We start from the raw sequence: 20,567 nt of genomic DNA on the forward strand, positions 1-20,567 counted from the left end.
CCATGGAATCAATGGTGCTATATAAATAAATAATAATAATAAAATAATAATAAAAAGGGGGCAGACACTTTTTCACCCAGCTGTAACTGCACAGTACTGTCACAAAACTTGTTGCCAATACAAAATATCTCATATGCTAAGGGAACGTTGATTTCGAATTGTACTGTTATTCATAGGAAAAAGGGTGTTCAATACACCAGAAATGTGTCAGGTTCCCTGAGGTTTCATGTTACTATGTCTTAATCTACTTTTCAATAAAGACAGATTTTATTCATATCCTGGATGGATGTGCCAATGTACTTCCCTTTTCTCCATACATTTTTTACATTGTGGTTGACTGCGCATGCCATTGTATGGACTATATAGTGGCAATCAGAGGGTATTTGTCAGGAAATATTCCACACATACATCTCGTGTGGAAAGCTCACACTACACACAGATCCTGACTTCTTGACAGCCATGTGTTTTACAGCAACATTTCCTTCTATGTGGAATTCATTGTTCCCAATGTGTTTGCAGCCAGACACAGCCTGCCCAGCATGCCGCCATACGCTGCTGCCCCATAGTTTATTATTATCCTATGATACTCACCACACCACTGTGCTAAAAGCTCAGGTTTTCCTTGAGGAGATCTTCGTGGATTGCTCGAATACCTGGAAGCCTCTTATGTGTCCAGATAAAATTCACAACCGTTCTGGAGGGTGACATCTAGACAAGCACACGCAGCGCAGCTTTCGCTTTCAGAACTGTAGTTTAGCCACTCTGGGCTCAGGTGACATCATGCGGGCAGGGATTTCCAAGCAATGTATGCCTATTTAGGAGTTAGTGGGAGATTCCCTATGTATAGGGTGTGGGTAATGGTCAGCTCCAGGTGGGGTGGAGACTATGATGCAAGGCAGCAGGTAGATCTCCCATACTTTGCATACAGAGGAGATATTACTCCACTCCTATTCTTATCTCACACCCACAAAACACAGCAACTGGAACACAATAACATTAATACTAGGTAGAGGAGCTGGGAATCTTCTATTAGAGGTCACTCACACTTGTGTATACAAAAATCAGTCCCATTCTCATCCAGGAGATTGAGACAATTTGTTTGTCGCTTGTCATCTGTGTGCAATCTGTTTTTCTTTTTTACTCAGCTACTAATCTTTTACAAGACCATTTACAGTTTCTTATGCTACAGAACTGTAATGTATCCGTAAAAATCAGTTGCCATACTGATGGTCCGTGTGGCATGAGATTTTTTTTCGCAATGTACTGATTTCGGAGTGAAATTGCAGTATCATGCCAAATACAGCTGAGAAGAAATATGCATATCTGCACTGCCTCACTGAATAACATTGGGCCGAGTGCAGTCAGGTTTTTTTTATCAACTTGTACTCATCCGATCTAGGTATATAAGAGTGAGCGAGCCCTTAGGTAAAATCTGTACATGTCCAGGAATCTGCTCACATTCTGCTGGCAATCATTGTACAAATAAGATATCTTATGTGACCTCACGTGCATGAACTATATACAGCAACAGCCTAAACCATAAAAGCCAATGAAATGACATCAATAGAAAGACAAAGGTAACAAGTGTGGAAAAGTCTAGAAAAAACAGAAAACAATATATGATATATGAAACATACTTTACATAATATTACTATATTATGATTGTGAATATTGAAAAATCAGATGCTGCCTGAAGTTCATACGAATATGTACAGAATGTGACCCACTTGTGTGGAAATACTTCTTGCTCTCCCTCACTCAGTAACCCTTTCCTGTGTGACATAGTAAGGCTAGTTTCACACTAGTTTATGGAGGAGCTGCGGAGGGATGCGGACTTCCTCCGTGAAGCTCCGCCCACTGCCGCACCTCTTCCGGTCAGCTCCGCCTCCGTCGGCATGCGACCTGCGCCCCCCTATCTTTAGCATTAATAAAGGGAATCTGTCCCCCCTTTTTTGAGATATCAGATAATGATATAATTCAATTGTGTGTCCCATAAGGATTCTCTTAGTACTTTTGCTTCCCCCTGACCCCGCACCTTTCATGCATAAATACCTTGTTTATATCGGTTCAGATGTATGTAAACTGCCGCTGTCCGGTCCACTGGGCGGGGCTTATTCACCTGCTCAACCCTCCCTGTCTTGCTCTATGCATTTCTTCTTGTGTAGAGCAAGACAGGGAGGGGGGAGCAGTTGAATAAGCCCTGCCCATCGGACCAGACCGTTGCAGGTTTAAGTGTTAAAAATTGACCCTAAGATACCCCTTGAACCTGCTGTCTCAACTGTAAGACTCAGTGTATTACAACACCACTGCGGCGTTTCTTTTTATTTTGCAAAAGGAGATGCAAGGTCCCTGACCACAGGCATAGCTAGGGGTTTAGCTCGGGTGGGGTTAAACATCTGAGTGGGCCCTATCCAGGAAACCCTGATTACATCTATGGTGGAGCCGTCTAATTGTGTATATAGAGGAACCTCAGCAGATGACCATGGTGTTACTAAAATTAAATCTCTATTAAAAAAAAACAACAATTACCGCCATTCGGTGCAATTATAGTGGTAGATATCAGTACTGCAGATCATATAGGAGATTACTGCACAGTTACAGATGACATTCTTTCTGATGGAGTTTTTAATTTTTCTTGCCTTTTCCATCTGGCCCAAACCGACATGACAACTTCTTCCAGCCATGACTCATCTGCAGATATTACAACAGACACATTTCACTTCTCTCATTCCCAGCACCATCACAATCTTTTGCCAGCCTAAACAAACACCTCATCCGGCCGATACCCCAATACTGAATCGCCTCTGCCTGCCCTTATGTGTCCCTATAACTGCACATAGTAGTGCTAGCATAGTGCACCTTACTTAGGGATAATGCCTCCTTTGTGCTCTCTACATGGTAAAATTTCTCTCTAGAAAATTTTAATGCCCTGTGCAAGTACACTAGAAAACAGTGCGCACATTTAGTCCCTAGAAAGTAATAATCCTCCCTGTGCACCTGATGGTCATAGTACTCTGAGTGCTCATATAACAATAATGTTTATTAAGTGCCCATGGAGGATGTCGCGGTATGTTATAAAGCAAGGAAAATGAAACTAGTAAATTTTTATAGATTTACTCCAGAAAATATAGGCAGTGTTTACAGAAATATAAAAGATATTACAGGGCGTGGCATGGCGGGCGAGGAGTGAGGACGCACACCGGAGAGCTCCCGCTCCTATTCTGAGAACCAACCATAAAAGAGACTCACCCTGATGTTTGGCACCCCAATGCCCACAAGGAGAAGCCGGGGGAGTGCGTCTACAGGCCCCGCGGCACCTGATAAAGCTCCCCACGGCATCTCCCGCTACTTTACAGGAGCAGGGGAAGAGGAGGACGGCAGACGCAGGCGCCATGTTGGAACCGGCGCGCAGGGGACAGACGGGCCCGCCGACAGCAGGGAGCAAGGTGACGGAGGTGGGGGAGCGGAGTGGAGGGAGAAGAGACAGCGGGGGGACCTCCCCGGGATCTGGTAAGGCGGCCTTAGCGGCTGTGAAGGGAACGGGGCAGGCTTCTTATGGCGAGGGAAGCGCCACTGAGCCCCTGTCACCATGCGCTCCACAGGGAGACCCCGCAGACAGGCAGGGGAGATCTGACGCTGCTGCAGCCAACAATGCGGCCAGCATAGGCACAGAAAGGGCCCACCAGTTATACCCTACATCACACTGCCAGGGACGTGGCTCCAATCCTCCGGGCAGCAATCCTGTCACCATAGGAGATGAGACAATTCAAGAGAGAGCGGACCCCAAGACAGGAGAGCGGCCTGATCACTCCACAACAAACGCTCATCAGGAGAACTTACTGTCTGACATGTCTCCCCCACCTGCTCCTCAGCTAGTTACACCCATAACCTCACAATGCGGGCCTACGACCCCCCTCTCGACGGGACAGCCTATAGTACCTATTGGAATCGATCTCGCATTGCTGCATAATAAGATTAAGGATATCCCGACAAAACAGGATATGGAACAATACGTTGCTCGCTTGGAATCTTCTTATAAAACGGAGCTCTCTATACTTAAGGATGACATCCAGCAATGCGGAGAGAAAGTCGAATCTCATAATCAACTCCTGACCTCCCTGAATGAAAGAGTAGAGGCTCAGGAAGCTGCCGTGGCTGCTCAGGCTAGACAGCTACAGACTCTGGCAGAGATGCTGGACGATTCTGAAAATAGGGGACGCAGGAATAACATAAGAATACGGGGATTACCCGAATCAGTCCCCCCTCAGGAGCTGAGAACCACCTTGAGAGACATTTTCAATTCGGTATTGGATAGACCCCAGGATACCCCGCTGGAATTAGACCGAGCCCATAGGGCCTTAGGCCCGCATCCTAATGCACAGGACCCGCCGAGAGATGTGATCTGTCGGGTACATAAGTACCAGCTTAAGGACGCAGTCATGGGAGCGGCGAGGAGAGCGGGACCCATTAAGTACTTGGATACCTACAAACAGCTCCTACCAGATTTATCCAGATGGACCTTGCAGAGACGTAAAGCCCTTCGCCCACTATTGGAGGAACTGCGACAGCAGGATCTTCCCTATACCTGGGGGTTACCGTTCTGCCTTCGAGTTCAGAAAAGGGGCAAAGTGCACCGGCTGAGCCACCCCAGCGGAATCCCAGCATTCTCGGCTGCCTTGGACCTACACGAGGTGGACGTCCTCGACTGGCCACCACTACCATCCCTTTACAGAATGGACGACGCTCGAGGAGGACAACTTCCCCAGAGACAGCGCCAACCCGGAAGACAGCCCAATAGACGTGGACGAGCACAGTTGGGAGGAGAAAATAACTGATAACGGGTTCATGTGACTTTGGGGGTTCTCTGCGGGGGTGGGCGGGGGCTTTATTGGCAATGTAAGGGGAGGGGACTACACCAGATGACGTGAGTGGCCAGTCTCCCCCTTTCCTTTTTCCTTTCCTCTTTGCCCTCTCTCCTCTTTGCCCGCCCTCCCCTTGCCCCCCTCCCATTGTTCCTGGATGGATGTGTCCTTGTGCTAAATATTTACAGATGCGTGGTGGGACCGCCACCTTATAGAGTTTCATTTAATGGGAAATATGATTAATGGAAGTTTCTGGTAACATAGATTTTTGGTTGTAAATCTGTCACCACTCTCAGTTTTAAAGGTTTTGAAGGCGAAAGCGAGATGCGATATATCAACGATTTGGGGGGTGGTTGAAAATGTTCAATATAAGTTTAAGGGGTTGATCTTCTTGCCTCAGGGTCAAGCGAATATTACTTCATAATAAGGTTGGGGACCGGAGGAGACGGGTCTCCATTTCTCTTCTGCCGTACACTCACCCCCTTGGAGGCGCTGTCTTGCCATCGAGGCATACAGCAATTAGCACATACCTCCACCTGGTTTCATGTTATTGGCGGGCGTGTGCTTAATCACACCCGCATTGTTAACTTGTTAACTTTACTGTTACTTTTTGCTTTTCTAGTTTCTGACTCCTTGTCTACCCTTTGTGTTTACCCTAACCTCACCCCACTAGCCTTTCCCCTTCCCACAGCGGGCGCTGGACCCCGGAACGGACCCACCCCTTTGGAGGAAGCCTGATTTTCTCGACCCTAGACTACAATAAGATGCCTGGTAAGATTACCACACCAAAGATCACATTGGGCTCCTTAAATGTCAGGGGCTTTAACACGCCACAGAAACGGTCACAAGTTCTGTACGGTATGCACAAGAAAAAAGTTAATGTATTGATACTACAAGAAACACATTTTAAGATCGGACATGTTCCTAATATATCCAACCGCTATTACACATCGTGGTTCCACAGCGCCAACCCGGGTTCACGATCGCGAGGGGTTTCCATTTCACTCCACAAATCCCTCCAACATACTATATTAGACACACTGGTTGACACAGAGGGGAGGTTTGTGATTTTGAAGATCCAGATTTTTTCAACAAAGTATACCATAGCGGGATGGTACGCCCCCGGTAGGGATCAAATTCGAGCCGTTAGGTCTTTTTTGAAGACTTTAGCTGATTTTGCTGACGGGGTTGTTATACTGGGGGGGAACTTTAATTTGACTCTTAACCCGACACTGGACTCTACGACGGCGAGGTCCTACCTCTCTTCCCGACAGATGGCCTCTTTGAAGAAGGACCTTCATGACTTGCACCTCACCGATGTATGGAGGCTCCTTAACCCCAATGTGAAGGATTACACGTTCTTCTCCACGCCGCATGACTCGTATGGTAGAATAGATTTTTTTTCTTCTTAGCCACTGCACGCTGGCTTGGCATCCAAAACCGACTATTGGTAGTTTTCTATGGTCGGATCATGCCCCAGTCTTTCTAGACATCAGCCCCCCTGATTCAGGGACGAGGCAGTGGACGTGGAGATTGAACGATAATCTTTTAAAAGATCCTACATGTGTAGCTGACGTTAAAACTACCATAACGACATTTTTACAAGATCACACACATGACGACACCGCTATGCCCATCAAGTGGGAAACTCTTAAATGTGTCCTTAGAGGGGTACTCATTAAACATGGTTCCCGTCTGAAACAAATGAAAAATAAGGAAATTAGGGATCTTACGGAAAAAATTCTAATTTTGGAGACGAATCACAAGAATGACTTAAGAGCAGAGACACAAAGTGACTTGATCAAATGTAGAGATGACCTGAAGGCCCTGTTAAATGAGAAGTCTCGTATTCATAGAAATCATTTTAAAAGTCTCTTATATGGCCAAGCCAATAAATGTGGACGTATGCTGGCTAGATATCTACATCCACGTTGTCAGACCTCATATATTCCATCCCTTCAGAAGCAACATGGACAGACGACGTCGAATCCAACCGAAATCCTAGATATAATGAGACGATACTACCACGCATTGTACAACATAAACGGAGGGGACCCCTCTCGGTCACCTCTAGACCCCCAACCGCAAATCGAGTCTTACATACACGACACTGCACTTCCGACACTGACTACAGACCTAACGGAACCATTAGAAACTGATTTCACCATGGAGGAGATTGATGAGGTTATTCGGAGCACTCCGGCCGGTAAGAGCCCGGGACCGGACGGCTTTTCCCCTCATTTTTACAAAATGTTTCGGGAACAACTTAGCCCCACTATGACACAGGTCTTTAATTCCATTACCGGCAAGGCCCCATTTGTTCCACAATCTTTAGAGGCTTTCATCACAGTGTTACCGAAACCGGGAAAAGACTCTACGGTGGTGACCAATTACCGTCCAATATCACTCATTAATGTGGACGTGAAACTTTACGCAAAAATTTTGGCAAACAGACTGGCCCCCCTTCTGCCTTTAGCTATACATTCGGATCAGGTGGGGTTTGTACAAGGAAGGGAGGCGAGAGACGGGATAAACAAGACCCTTATCCTGACTGCACATGCTAAAATAAAAAACAAGCCAATGGCACTACTGTCGATTGACGCAGAGAAGGCCTTTGACCGGGTACACTGGGGGTTCATGTTCTCGGCCTTGCGACAGATGGGCCTGGGGAGCCGCTTTCTACAAAGAATTGCGGCTCTATATTCCAGCCCTTCGGCGAGAGTAAGGGTCAATGGCGCATTGTCAGACCCTATAGTTATCGGAAACGGTACACGACAGGGATGCCCCTTTGTCACCCCTCCTATACACGGTGGTCATGGAACATTTGGCAGTAGCAATTAGGAAGAACCCCAGTGTGCACGGTCTATGGGTGGACCATGTCCATTATAAGGTCTCTCTTTACACGAATGACCTTTTATTGTATATATCTCAGCCACACATTTCCCTCCCATCGCTAATGATGGAGTTTGGAAAATATGGTTCAGTCAGTAATTTTAAAATCAATCTTCAGGAAACTGAAGCCCTTAACATATCCTTGGGACAAGCAGAACTTACGAGAATAATGGTGAATTTCCCCTTTAGATGGAAGAACGGAGCTATTCAATATTTGGGCGTTCAAATTCCTACTGACATGACCGACCTTTATAAACTCAATTATTTACCCCTTCTGGAGTCGACCCTGAGGCGTTTGAGGGAATATGGACGAAAAAATATCTCATGGTTTGGGAGGATGAACTCTTTCAAGATGGATGTTCTTCCCAGATTTCTATATTTGTTTCAGGCGGTCCCGATCACTCCGCCGAAGGCATTCTTCCAGACCATCAGATCCGCATTGATCCGATTCGTTTGGCAGGCTTCCAGGCCCCATTTAAAATATGCCTGTCTGACGGCTCCAAAGTCCAGAGACGGTGCAGGTCTCCCTGACTTAGAACTTTATCATAGGGCATCCACATTAGTACTCATGTTTGACTGGCGATACAGCCATCGCTCTAAACAATGGGTCCAACTGGAACAGACATCCTTTGATGTTCCCTTAAGACACCTCCCTTGGATCCGATGCTGCGATTTCGCGACAAGCGGCTCTGAGGGATCGACCGTTTTTTTGGCACAGGAGACATTATGACTATGGAATCGCATAAAAATTAAGAAGGGATTAATTAGTGCCCTGAACCCGTTGACACCAATTTTTGGCAATCCAGACTTCCCTCCGGGACGTTTCAGGGACCGCTTCTTGGGCTGGCATATTAGTTCTGACTTACTCTTGGGGCAAGTACTGGTGGGAGGAGATATTCCATCTTTGGTGTCTCTGCAAGATCAGTTTTCCACTGAGAGGCTCTCTTGGTTGGAATATAATCAGTTGAGGTCGTTTGTTCAGAGCCACAAAGCTGGTCGTACATCTCGCCTCATAGTATAATACTTATGTATGGTATAAGGACTTCAATAGCGTAGGGCAATGACGGCAGAGACACGCTTAGTGAAGCAAGTGATTTATATACAATTGTGCACAACAAACGTGGAAATACGTAACGGGTTCAGAGCACAGACATACAGCAGCACATAGCAAAAGGTTCAGCAAGGATGGTAAGTTATTAAGAGTCACTGAGTACGGAATATAACCGGGTTTTGCAGGCAAAGTCCAGAGTATAACAAATGTCCAGCAGGATAATGTTCAGCGGGCACCGGGTAACAGCTACTAACCAGTATAGCAAACAGAAGTCCAGTTGTAGCGAGCCTCTGGTATGCTGAGTCCGGTGGAGATCCAGTAAGGGGACCTTCAGTGGGCACAAACACTAACCGGGTACGGTAGCCAGAAGTCCAGAGAGGTGAAGTCTCAAGCAGGAAGCAGGGTTGTTCCAGAGTCACAAGATCTGGGAGAGTGGCAAGGCAGGAGCACACCAGGAATCAATATACTCAAGCGATTTGCTTGTGCTTAGGGGCGGGTTTTTATGCAGCTGGGGAGGAAGTGATGTAAACGAAAACTCCATCTTAACTAAGGGCAGCTAAGAGGAAGTGATGCGACAGGACCGAAAACTCCATCTTAACCAAGGGCAAAAGTTCATTCAAAACAGACCGGAAAGTCCTAGGATCCTGACAGTACATCCCTCCCAAAAAACGGCCTCAGGACGGAACAGGACCGGGCTTGTCCGGGTACCTCCGATGGAACTGAGCAATCTTCCTAGATGCGTTGATGTTGTCAACGGGTTCCCAGGAGTTGTCCTCGGGTAAATAGCCTTGCCAGCGAACCAGGCATTGCAGCCATCGCCGATGGAGACGGGAGTCGAGAATGGCCTCAACGACAAATTCTTCTTGGCCATCTACCATCACCGGGGGAGGAGGTGGTACAACACGTCCCTGAAAGGTATTAGGAGTTACCGGTTTGAGCAGAGAAACATGAAAGACCGGGTGTACCTTCATAGTCCGTGGTAACTTCAGCCGACAGGCCACGGAGTTCACAATCCCGGAGATCCTGAATGGGCCGATGTATTTTTGCCCCAGCTTCTGTGAAGGGACACCAAGCTTCAGGTTTTTGGTGGACAACCAAACAGAGTCCCCTACCTGGTACGAGGGTGCCGGTCGCCTATGAACGTCTGCCGAGTCCTTGTAACGTCGCTGAGCAGTTGTCAAGGTGTCTTTCAGGACCTCCTGAACTCGTTGCAACTCCGTCACCCTGTCTCCAACCGCGGGTATAGGGACTGCGACCGGTGACCTAGGCAGAATACTTGGATGTTAACCCAGGTTTGCAAAAAAGGGTGTTACCTTCGTGGAACTACTCTGGGTGTTGTTGTAGGAGAATTCTGCCAGAGGAAGGAGCTTCACCCAATCGTCCTGTAGATGGCTCACGTAACATCTCAGGTATTGTTCCAGGGTCTGGTTGGTCCGTTCCGTCTGTCCATTCGTCTGAGGATGGTAGGCAGAAGATAGACACACATTAATTTGGAGTGCAGAACAAAACCTCTTCCAGAACCTAGAGGTGAATTGAACACCTCGGTCAGAGATGATCTGATCCGGGACCCCGTGTAAACGAAATACGTTCCGTACTACCAGGTCAACAGTCTCTGCGGCCGAGGGGAGGCCAGTACAGGGGATGAAAAGGGCGGCTTTGGTCAACCGGTCTACCACTACAAGGATAGTAGTGCTGCCACTTGATGGAGGCAGATCCACAATAAAATCCATGGAGATGGACCCCCAGGGGCGAGACGGCACGGGTAAAGGCTGGAGGAGGCCTGTAGGAGCCATACGAGGGACCTTGCACCGGGCACAGATCACACATGATGTGACGTAGTCTTTCACGTCTTTCATACAGGTAGGCCACCAGAAGAACCGGGTCAAGAACTCCTGAGTTTTTTGTACCCCCCTATGTCCTGCCACCATGGAGTCATGAACCAATTTAAGGACTCGAAGTCTTACAGCCTCCGGGACATACAGGCGACGTTCTCGTAACCACACACCATTCCGAAGAACAAGTGCCACGTCGCTCGGGGGGGCAGCAAGGAATACATCACCATCATAGGCCTGCTTGATGTCCTTCCATAAGTCCTGGTCCTGGATCACTCCGATGAAGTTGGAATCAGACAACACGGTTTGAGATGATGATGAAGGCACAGGGTCCGAGGTGTGGAGACGGGATAAGGCATCAGCCTTTCCGTTACGGGAACCTGGTCGATATGTGACAACAAAATTAAATTGATTAAGAAAAAGGCTCCACCTGGCTTGCCGTGGGGACAGACATCTGGCAGATTTCAGAAATTCCAGGTTGCGGTGATCTGTGAGTACCACCACTTGTTGTGCCACTCCCTGTAAGTGGTGCCGCCATTCTTTGAAAGCAGACACGATCGCCAGCAACTCCTTGTCTGCAACATCATAATTCCTCTCCGCAGGGGACAACCGTCGAGAAAAGAAAGCACATGGGTGCAGTAAAGCTTTGTCCCCAGTTCTCTGGGACAGAACTGCTCCCAGAGCATAATCAGAGGCATCGACTTCTACAAGGAACGGAAGTGAGGGGTCTGGGTGAATCAGAATTGGTGCTGATGTAAAACAAACCTTGAGATGGTCAAAAGCCTCCTGAGCCTGGATGGACCACACAAACCTCTGACCCTTCTTGGTTAATGCGGTAATAGGGCGGACAATTTCTGAGAAATTACGGATGAAACGCCTGTAGAAGTTGGCAAATCCGACGAATCGTTGCACCTCTTTGATGGTACCCGGTACCGGCCATTCCAGTATTGCTTTTATCTTGCTGGGTTCCATATTTAGACCCTGTGGAGAAATGACATACCCTAGAAATTGAATATTAGTACAATGAAATTCACATTTCTCAAGCTTGATGTACAGGCGGTTATCACGTAGGCGAGCAAGGACCGTCTTGACATGCTCTTGATGTTCCTGTAAAGAATTAGAATAAATCAAAATATCGTCCAGGTAGATGACCATGAACTGGTCCATAATGTCCCTGAATATATCGTTCACCAAGTGTTGGAATGTTGCGGGGGCGTTGCAAAGGCCGAAGGGCATGACTAAATACTCAAAATGTCCGTATCTACACCTGAATGCTGTCTTCCATTCGTCCCCTGGATGGATACGGAGCAGGTTATACGCCCCTCGGAGATCTAACTTGGTGAAAATTGTAGCCTGTTGCACCCTTTCTAATAATTCGGGGATCAGGGGCAATGGGTACCGGTTCCGGATGGTGATCTTGTTGAGCTCCCGGTAATCTATGCAAGGGCGCAGAGTTCCGTCCTTCTTCTTTACAAAGAAGATGGGTGCCCCTGCAGGTGAGGTAGAGGGACGAATGAAACCCTTGGCAAGATTCTCATCAATATATTCTTTTAGGGCGTGTAGTTCAGGGGCCGCCAACGGGTACACATGTCCAAACGGTATCTCCGCTCCGGGTAATAAGTCTATAGGACAATCGTAAGGTCTATGTGGGGGGAGCTGATCAGCATTCTGTTTATTGCAGATGTCGAGAAAGTCATGATAGACCGGGGGCAGAACGGGTACCTGTACATTGTCCTCCATAGCATGCGTTGTTGGAGCCGGTTCAGTTGGTTTTACGGCAGGAGCAGTCTGGGATGGGAAGGAAATCTCTTTTGTCTCCCAGTTGATGACTGGATTGGTAGCCCGAAGCCAGGGGATTCCTAAAATGACTGGAAAATGTGGAGATGAAATTAACATAAAGACAAGGGTCTGCTGCTGACCTGGTTTGATCATACATTCGAGGGGTACAGTCTCTTTATCCACGGGTCCGGAAGTCAATGGGGACCCGTCCACGGTTTCCATGGTAACTGGTGATGCTCTCTGTTGAGACGGGATACCGTGTTTCCTAGCAAAAGAGAGTTCCATGAAATTCCCCCCAGCCCCAGAGTCAATCATTGCAGCCGTAGGAATTAGCTGTTTCTTCCATTTTATTTGTATATGGAGCGAGCAGTGGGTGGATCTCCCTTCAGAGTCCTTAGCTGCAGTGGATAATACTGTGGAGGGAAATACCGCATCCAGGTGGGAACTAGCTTCGGATTCTATGTCGGTATTATCATATTCGGCTACAGCCGCCAAGATCTTATTGGAACGTTTAGGACGCCTTGGACAGTCAATAAGGAAATGGTCTGATTTGCCGCAATAAAAACATAGCCGTTCACGGAGCCGATGCTCGCGGCGTTCCTGGTTCTCTCGGTTTTGTACAGAGTCCACTTGCATGGGAACCTCCGCAGGCTCTCGTGGTGTCTTAGGAACAGGTTCCCTGGTAGGTGACGGAAAGTCAGGTACCCGGTTAAGTGCTGCCCATCTTTCCTGTCTGTGCTCTGTTAAACGGGTATCAATGCGCACACAGTGTTGAAGGAACAGGTCAAGATCATCGGGTGATTCGGCACGGGCTAACTCGTCCTTGATGGCACCGGACAGTCCCTTTTTAAATACCGACAACAACGCATTGTTACCCCAGTCAGTGTCCACCACCAGTCTTTTGAAGTCGGTGACATATTCAATCACAGGCCGCTTGCCTTGCCGTAAAGAAAGGAGAGCCGTTTCAGCAGTATTACGGCGGTTCGGATCGTCGAACATCAGTGCCATAGGTGTTAGAAAATCCTCTAAGCAGTTCAACCGCACGTCCCTGGTCTCAATCATCGGGTTAGCCCAGGCCAGGGCACGTGAAGTCAGCATGATTATGCATAATACTTTAGATCGATCCGATCGGTAATAGTCAGTATTCACATCAAAGAATAGCATACACTGATTAATGAAGCCACGGAACTGACTGCGCTCACCATTAAAGCGGAAGGGAGGTAATTTAGGCATACTGGGAGCAAATCCGGGCGAGGTACAGTCGGCCACCTGAGCCTCCACCTTGCCCTGCAGCTCCTGCATAGCTGTACCCAGGAACTGGTGGTTATGATTCAGCCATCCCTCGATATCTCCAAGCTTGGCGTGCACAGCATCCATGTCCTGCTGTAAGGAGTGGATCATGGAGTATAGCTGATCTAATCGTGCCTCTGACATTGCCCCAGCGAAGTGCTCTAAAAATGGCTTGAGTATAATATAATACTTATGTATGGTATAAGGACTTCAATGGCGTAGGGCAATGACGGCAGAGACACGCTTAGTGAAGCAAGTGATTTATATACAATTGTGCACAACAAACGTGGAAATACGTAACGGGTTCAGAGCACAGACATACAGCAGCACATAGCAAAAGGTTCAGCAAGGATGGTAAGTTATTAAGAGTCACTGAGTACGGAATATAACCGGGTATTGCAGGCAAAGTCCAGAGTATAACAAATGTCCAGCAGGATAATGTTCAGCGGGCACCGGGTAACAGCTACTAACCAGTATAGCAAACAGAAGTCCAGTTGTAGCGAGCCTCTGGTATGCTGAGTCCGGTGGAGATCCAGTAAGGGGACCTTCAGTGGGCACAAACACTAACCGGGTACGGTAGCCAGAAGTCCAGAGAGGTGAAGTCTCGAGCAGGAAGCAGGGTTGTTCCAGAGTCACAAGATCTGGGAGAGTGGCAAGGCAGGAGCACACCAGGAATCAATATACTCAAGCGATTTGCTTGTGCTTAGGGGCGGGTTTTTATGCAGCTGGGGAGGAAGTGATGTAAACGAAAACTCCATCTTAACTAAGGGCAGCTAAGAGGAAGTGATGCGACAGGACCGAAAACTCCATCTTAACCAAGGGCAAAAGTTCATTCAAAACAGACCGGAAAGTCCTAGGATCCTGACACATAGAGACAAGACTGGAAAAATTATTACAGCAACAAGAACCCCCTTCCCACTTGATCTCTCTATTGTATAGAGAGCTCCATGTTGAGAACTCTGAGACGATCCCGAGCTATATCCGGGCATGGGAGGAGGAGATGGGATGTAGATTCTCGGTAGAGGATCTTAACAAAGCCTACCTATTTACACATAAAATGTCCCCGGCCGGGGGGCGCACAGGAGAAAAATTTTAAGATACTGACCAGATGGTCCCCCGTTAGATTAAAGTCTATCTTTCCATCGGTGGTGAACGCTTTTTGGCGATGTGGAACTGAGAGGGGCACACTATACCATATATGGTGGCAGTGCTCCGCGATACAGCCCTTCTGGAAGAGAGTGTTTCAGGCTTATCAAACAATTACTTGTGATGATGTTCCCCCTTCCCCACAAGTCGCCATCCTCTCGATCCTCCCAGGCTCCATATCAGCTCAGAAACTGAGCATTCTCAGATTTTGTATAACTGCAGCACGTATGGTAATCCCACGCCATTGGAGGGCAACATCACCGCCGACCATGGCAGAATGGGTGTCAGAATTTGCAGAAATTTTCCTAATGGAAGAGCTGATGGCCGAGATGGAGGGGGACAACTCCCGCTTGATTCGTACTTGGCGTCCATGGATCTTGTTCAAAGAAACTGCTGGGCTGCCCCGGTTGAGGAGGCCTCTTAGGGGCCGGTTCGGAAGTCTAGCGCCCAATTCCCCTCTTACTCCCCTTCCTCCCACGTTTTCCCTTCTTTACTACCCTTAAACGTTCTAATTATAATTTATGTGTCCTTTCTTCCCCCTCTTTTTTTATCTTTCTTTCTCTTTTCTTCTTTCTATAACGTACCCCCGCTGCGAAATGTAAAAGATATTTCGAACAACCGCTACCGCATTGCTCCTGCCCATCTATGGTATTAAGAATTAAGATAATGGGAGGAAAGTTTACTCCCCTGACCGCACCATTTCATGTAAACAGAAAGTTTAATGCAACCCATATGACGGGGTTAACTAATACTAAGGGACAATCATTCGGGTGGAACTTGGGTAGCGACAGCGGATCAGGGTATACTCAACATGCATTCTATTGGGAAGATGCAAAACTTTACCTTAAGCAGATGTGATAAAGTTATAAGGGATTGTTATAATGTGAAAATGTTCAGATGATGTACAATCTTTACCATTTTGTATGTTTACCTTGTTACTATGTCTGTCTACTTGATTTTTCTCTCAATAAAAATAGATTCAACATAAAAGATGTTACAAATGAGACAAGATACAGTATATACAGGCAATTACAAATTAACATGGATTAAAATAACAAACTTGCATATCTCAGTCAATGGCATGCCATGTAGAGGAGGGGGAGAGGCGCCTTTCCCAAGGAAAAATGGTCTATCAGCAAGCATCCTAGCTGGCACCCCAAGCAAATGACAAATTCCTAATTGGGTATTATACTTTCTCTTTGCTGACCTCACTGGGTGGGCGGAGCTATGGAATGCACTCCACTTTTGAAAAATACTAGAAAACTCCTAAGAGCCATAACTCTGGCTGCGAGGCTCGCCGAGTGATGGCTTGACTATCATTTTCCTTATTACAAAATTACCGTTCTTTTACTACCAAACATCATATGCCTATGCATTACTGTGAGGCATACACCCTTTACTGGGGTTCCGGTGGCCGCCCAATCTCCAAAATGCTGCTGTGAATAGCTTTTATGATGTAGATTCCAAAAATATAGGTTTCCTGCATCTATAACCATTCTGTTTTATTATATTCATGCTGGAATAGACAAAGAAGACGTGCTCTAAGAACTGCTTTTAACCAGTTAGGGCCATAATTGGCTCCCTGTGTTGCCAGCATATCACAGTCTCACATTACACCAGCTCGTACTGTATAGCAGGAGGGAGGGGTGAAGAGAGTGCAGCTACCAGGGGGAATTACATACAGGCAGAAAGAACTGCAGCTGTGGGCCTGGATAACACAAATGTAATGGGGGAGGGGCAGCATGTCAAACCCAGTAGACCCAGCGGAAAGTTCTGGAGGTGTACTCCAAACCCTGGAAAATGGTTCATATTTTCATGACAAGTATGTACATCGTTGTTGTGTAGGATGAGAAAAGTAAGACCACGCTTTTCTGTAGATTTTCTGTGAAAGTACAGGTACATATTTTAATCTTTTAAGACCAGATCGTGCGAGTGAGCAAGGTCGTCACTTCCAGTTATGACATACGGTACCGAGGCAGGCCAGGGTCAGGTTGGGAGGAGGACGGTTGGAGTGCGAGAGGCTCAAAGAGCCATAATAGAGTTCGTCAGAAAGACTAGTGGGAAAACCCGGAGTCCACCGCTAGGGCCAGAGTTAAAGAGAGAACCTGCGTGGTAACTCCCATGAATGGTCATACCACCTTCATGAATAGGACATTAGCAGTATATAATGAAGAACTTTCATTGTTATTTTACTCGTATCGATATTTGGTTTATTGTTTGATGTGATCTGCCTTGTTATCATTACCAACTGTTTAGAATTACTGTAAATTACTATTGTATTTAAACACAATTACCGTATTTACTTGCGTATAAGCCGAGATTTTCAGCCCATTTTTTCTCCCTCTCGGCTTATACACGAATCATATACATCAGGGGGTTGGCAGGGGAGGGGGAGCGGAGGTGTTAGATCATACTGACCCCCCAGCGTGTCTTTGCAGCCCCCCTGCTTGTCACACGGTCTCAGAGGCCTGCCTTCAGCGGTCACGTGGTACCGCTCATTAAAGACATGAATATGCTCATATTCATGTCTTTAATGAGCGGTATCACGTGACCGCTGAAGGCAGGCGCCGGAGGCCGTGGGACAACGGGGCTGACGAGACTGCGCCAGGGGAGGTGAGTGTATGCGATATTCACCTGTCCCCATTCCCACGCTGCTCGCCGCTGCCTGCTGCATCCTCTGCCTGTGATGTTCAGGTTAGAGGTCACGGTGGGGGCATATTCTATGGAACATCTTATGGGGTCATATTCTATGGAGCATCTTATTCTGCATGAGATCCCTACAGGAATCACTGCTCCCATTCAAGAGAAATATTGGAAGATCCCACCTCAGATGTACCAGGAGATGAAAGAACTGGTGGCACACATGCTGTGCAATGTCCCTGGGTGGCCCCCTCCATTGTGGGGAGGCTCTTCGTGGGCTACTGGAAGCTAAATGCATGCACTGTGCAGGACCCCTACCCCTTGCCCAGAATTGAGGAGTCTATCTGCATTGGGAAAAGCCAAATATTTCTCCTCCCTTGATCTAGCCAGCGGCTATTGGCAAGTCCCAGTGGCTGTGAAAGATCGCCCTAAAATGGCCTTCTTTCTCCCTATGGGCCTGTTCGAATTTAACCGAATGCCTTTCAGACTGATAAGTGTATCGGGGACCTTCCAACGTTTGATGGAGAGATGCTTTGGAGATCTGAATTTCAAAGCCACACTGATATATCTAGATGATATAATCATTTATTCCATCAAGTTTGAAGATCAGCTTAACAGGCTCGAAAAAGGAACTGGAGGGGATCCAAACACACAGGTTAAAAATCCAAACCCCGGCAGTGTAACTTGTTTAGGTGGGAAATTAAGTACCTAGGACACACTGTGTCTAGTGCGGGAATATACCCAACTACAGAGAAGGTATTTACAGTACAGAAGTGGCTGCATTCCAGAACTGAGAGCATTTGTGGTGCGAGCAGGATACTACTGCTGATTCTTAAAAGATTTTGCCAAGATTGCAGCACAGTTCCACTAGTTGTTGCAGAGAACGGCTGGGGGAGCCAAACTTCAGCCAATCTATTGGGGCACACTACAAGAGGAAACATTTCAGGCACTGAAAATGGTGGTGACAGAGGTTCAAATCTTAGCCTATGCTGACTTCTCTCAGCCCTTTGTGCTGAACATCTATGGAAGCCTGTACGGACTGGGAGCAGTACTGGCCCAAGTGCAAGAAGGAAGAGAGAAAGTGATCGCGTCTGTCAGTCGGTCGCTGAGAGACATGGAAAAGAATCCAGACAATTATAGTTTGTTCAGGCTGGAGTTGTTGACACTGGTATGGGCCATGACAGAAAAATTTGCAGAGTATTTGTAGGGAGTCATGAATACACGTACAAACAGATGACAAACCCCTAGTCCACCTGGAAAATGCGAAGCTGGGTGCACTAGAATGTCCAAATACCAGTACAAGACCTCCTACTCACCTAAGTCCTAAAACACACATGCAGATGCCCTGTTCGGGTCACCCAAGCCAGCCCAAAGAGAGACATAGAAAAAGAGCTTGAAGGCAATGAGATTATGGATTTTAACAGGATAACTGCGGCTGTAATAACCATGCAGGATTCTAGAGAAGAGTCCAGACCCGCCCTGATTTTGGGCCATTCACGAGACGAGTGGATACATCTGCAGTCTGATTCACAGCTGGAGAAACTGAGAAAATGAGTCGATCTGGGGCAAAGGCCTAATAAGGAGGCTAGGACTGCTTTACTCGCAAGCACCTTGCACATCTTGGGCCATTGGGAAAGTATTTTCCTGATAGGTGACCTGCTATGCCAAAGAATTCAGATTTCTCGAAAGTTCGATGTTACCTGGCAGGTGGTAACGATAAAGGCGTTGGTGGTGCAGCTGGCTAAAGAAGCTCATAAGATAAGTGCCCACTTAAGGTGTAGAGAAGGTTGAAATGGTTGGTATATTGGCCCAAACAACGCCAGAAGGTCGAAAATGTGTGATGAAAAAGTAGCCCTTGTAAACTGATCGGAACTTTGCACAACTATTAGAAATTTTGTTTGGTGATGACTGATCAGTTCAACAAGTTCACGGTGTGACCCCCACCCAGTATCAGACAACCGAAGCTGCAGCCAGGGCCATTTGTCAGGACTTAATTCACATATATGGGTGCCCGAAACAAATTCACTCTGACCAAGGGGATTGCTTCTAAGGGCGAATAATGGCCGAGATCTACGGGATCAATAAATCCCAAATGACGATGTATCATCCACAAAGGAACGGTGCCTGTGAATGCTTCAAACGGACCCTGTTACAAATGTTGCAAACCCCCTGGAAGACAAGAAGATTAAGTGGCATGAATTTGTGTCTGAGTTGATGTGGGTCTACAATAACCAAGTCCATGCGACTATCGGTTACACTTATATGCTGCTGTTGGGCAAAGCGAACAAGAGATTACTGAACTGGAGCTGGATTCGGAGAATCCATGTCTAGGTAGTAGTCCAAGTACCTGGATCCAAGAAAACCAACTCCAGACAGTAAGGAAGTTGGTCGATCAGAAGTTTCGGTAGGTGGAACACTCAGGTCGAGCCCCGACGTTCAGCGGACAGCTCCAGCTAGGGGATTGTGTGCTGGTGCGAGCCAAGCGACACAGAAACTAACTGGATCACTGCTGGGAAGCAGTTCCCTACAGAGTAGTGATGAAGATTCACTGTTAGAGCTGGCGGAACACACCAAATAATATAAAGATGGTAATAAGGTGCGTTCACAGCCCGGGGTCCACCGTGCAGTGATGTTAACTGCTGCTCAGTAATGGCGAACACAAAATGGCGGTATCGCACTGGACACACATGGGTTAAACGCCACCCAATGTGTAGTTGTGACGAGCTCTGTTTCTATACAGAGTCGCGTAACCGCTGAACACAAATACTGTACCCTCTTAACTGTCACAGGGCATGGCTGAATTAGCGCTAGTGTTCGGTCTCAAGACTCAGCCCCAAGGACGCAGGGTAAGAGCGTCTCTAGACCCACTAAGTGCACGGCGTCACACTGGCGAACACCACAACTAGGCGCTGACGCTAGGCAATGACTCTGCCTCCTACCTACAATCAGACTATGCACTACCTGGCAGGGCAGAAAACACATGCATACCAAGGGTAGGGGTTTCATAATGAGTCATTCACCAGAGACAATCATACGTGCTGCATACAACATTCACCAAATGGTCTATACTAGCAC

Source organism: Dendrobates tinctorius, unplaced genomic scaffold (genome assembly GCF_039654945.1).
Source record: "Dendrobates tinctorius isolate UK_male_01 unplaced genomic scaffold, ASM3965494v1 ptg000122l, whole genome shotgun sequence".
In the NCBI taxonomy this organism is placed as follows: Eukaryota; Metazoa; Chordata; class Amphibia; order Anura; family Dendrobatidae; genus Dendrobates; species Dendrobates tinctorius.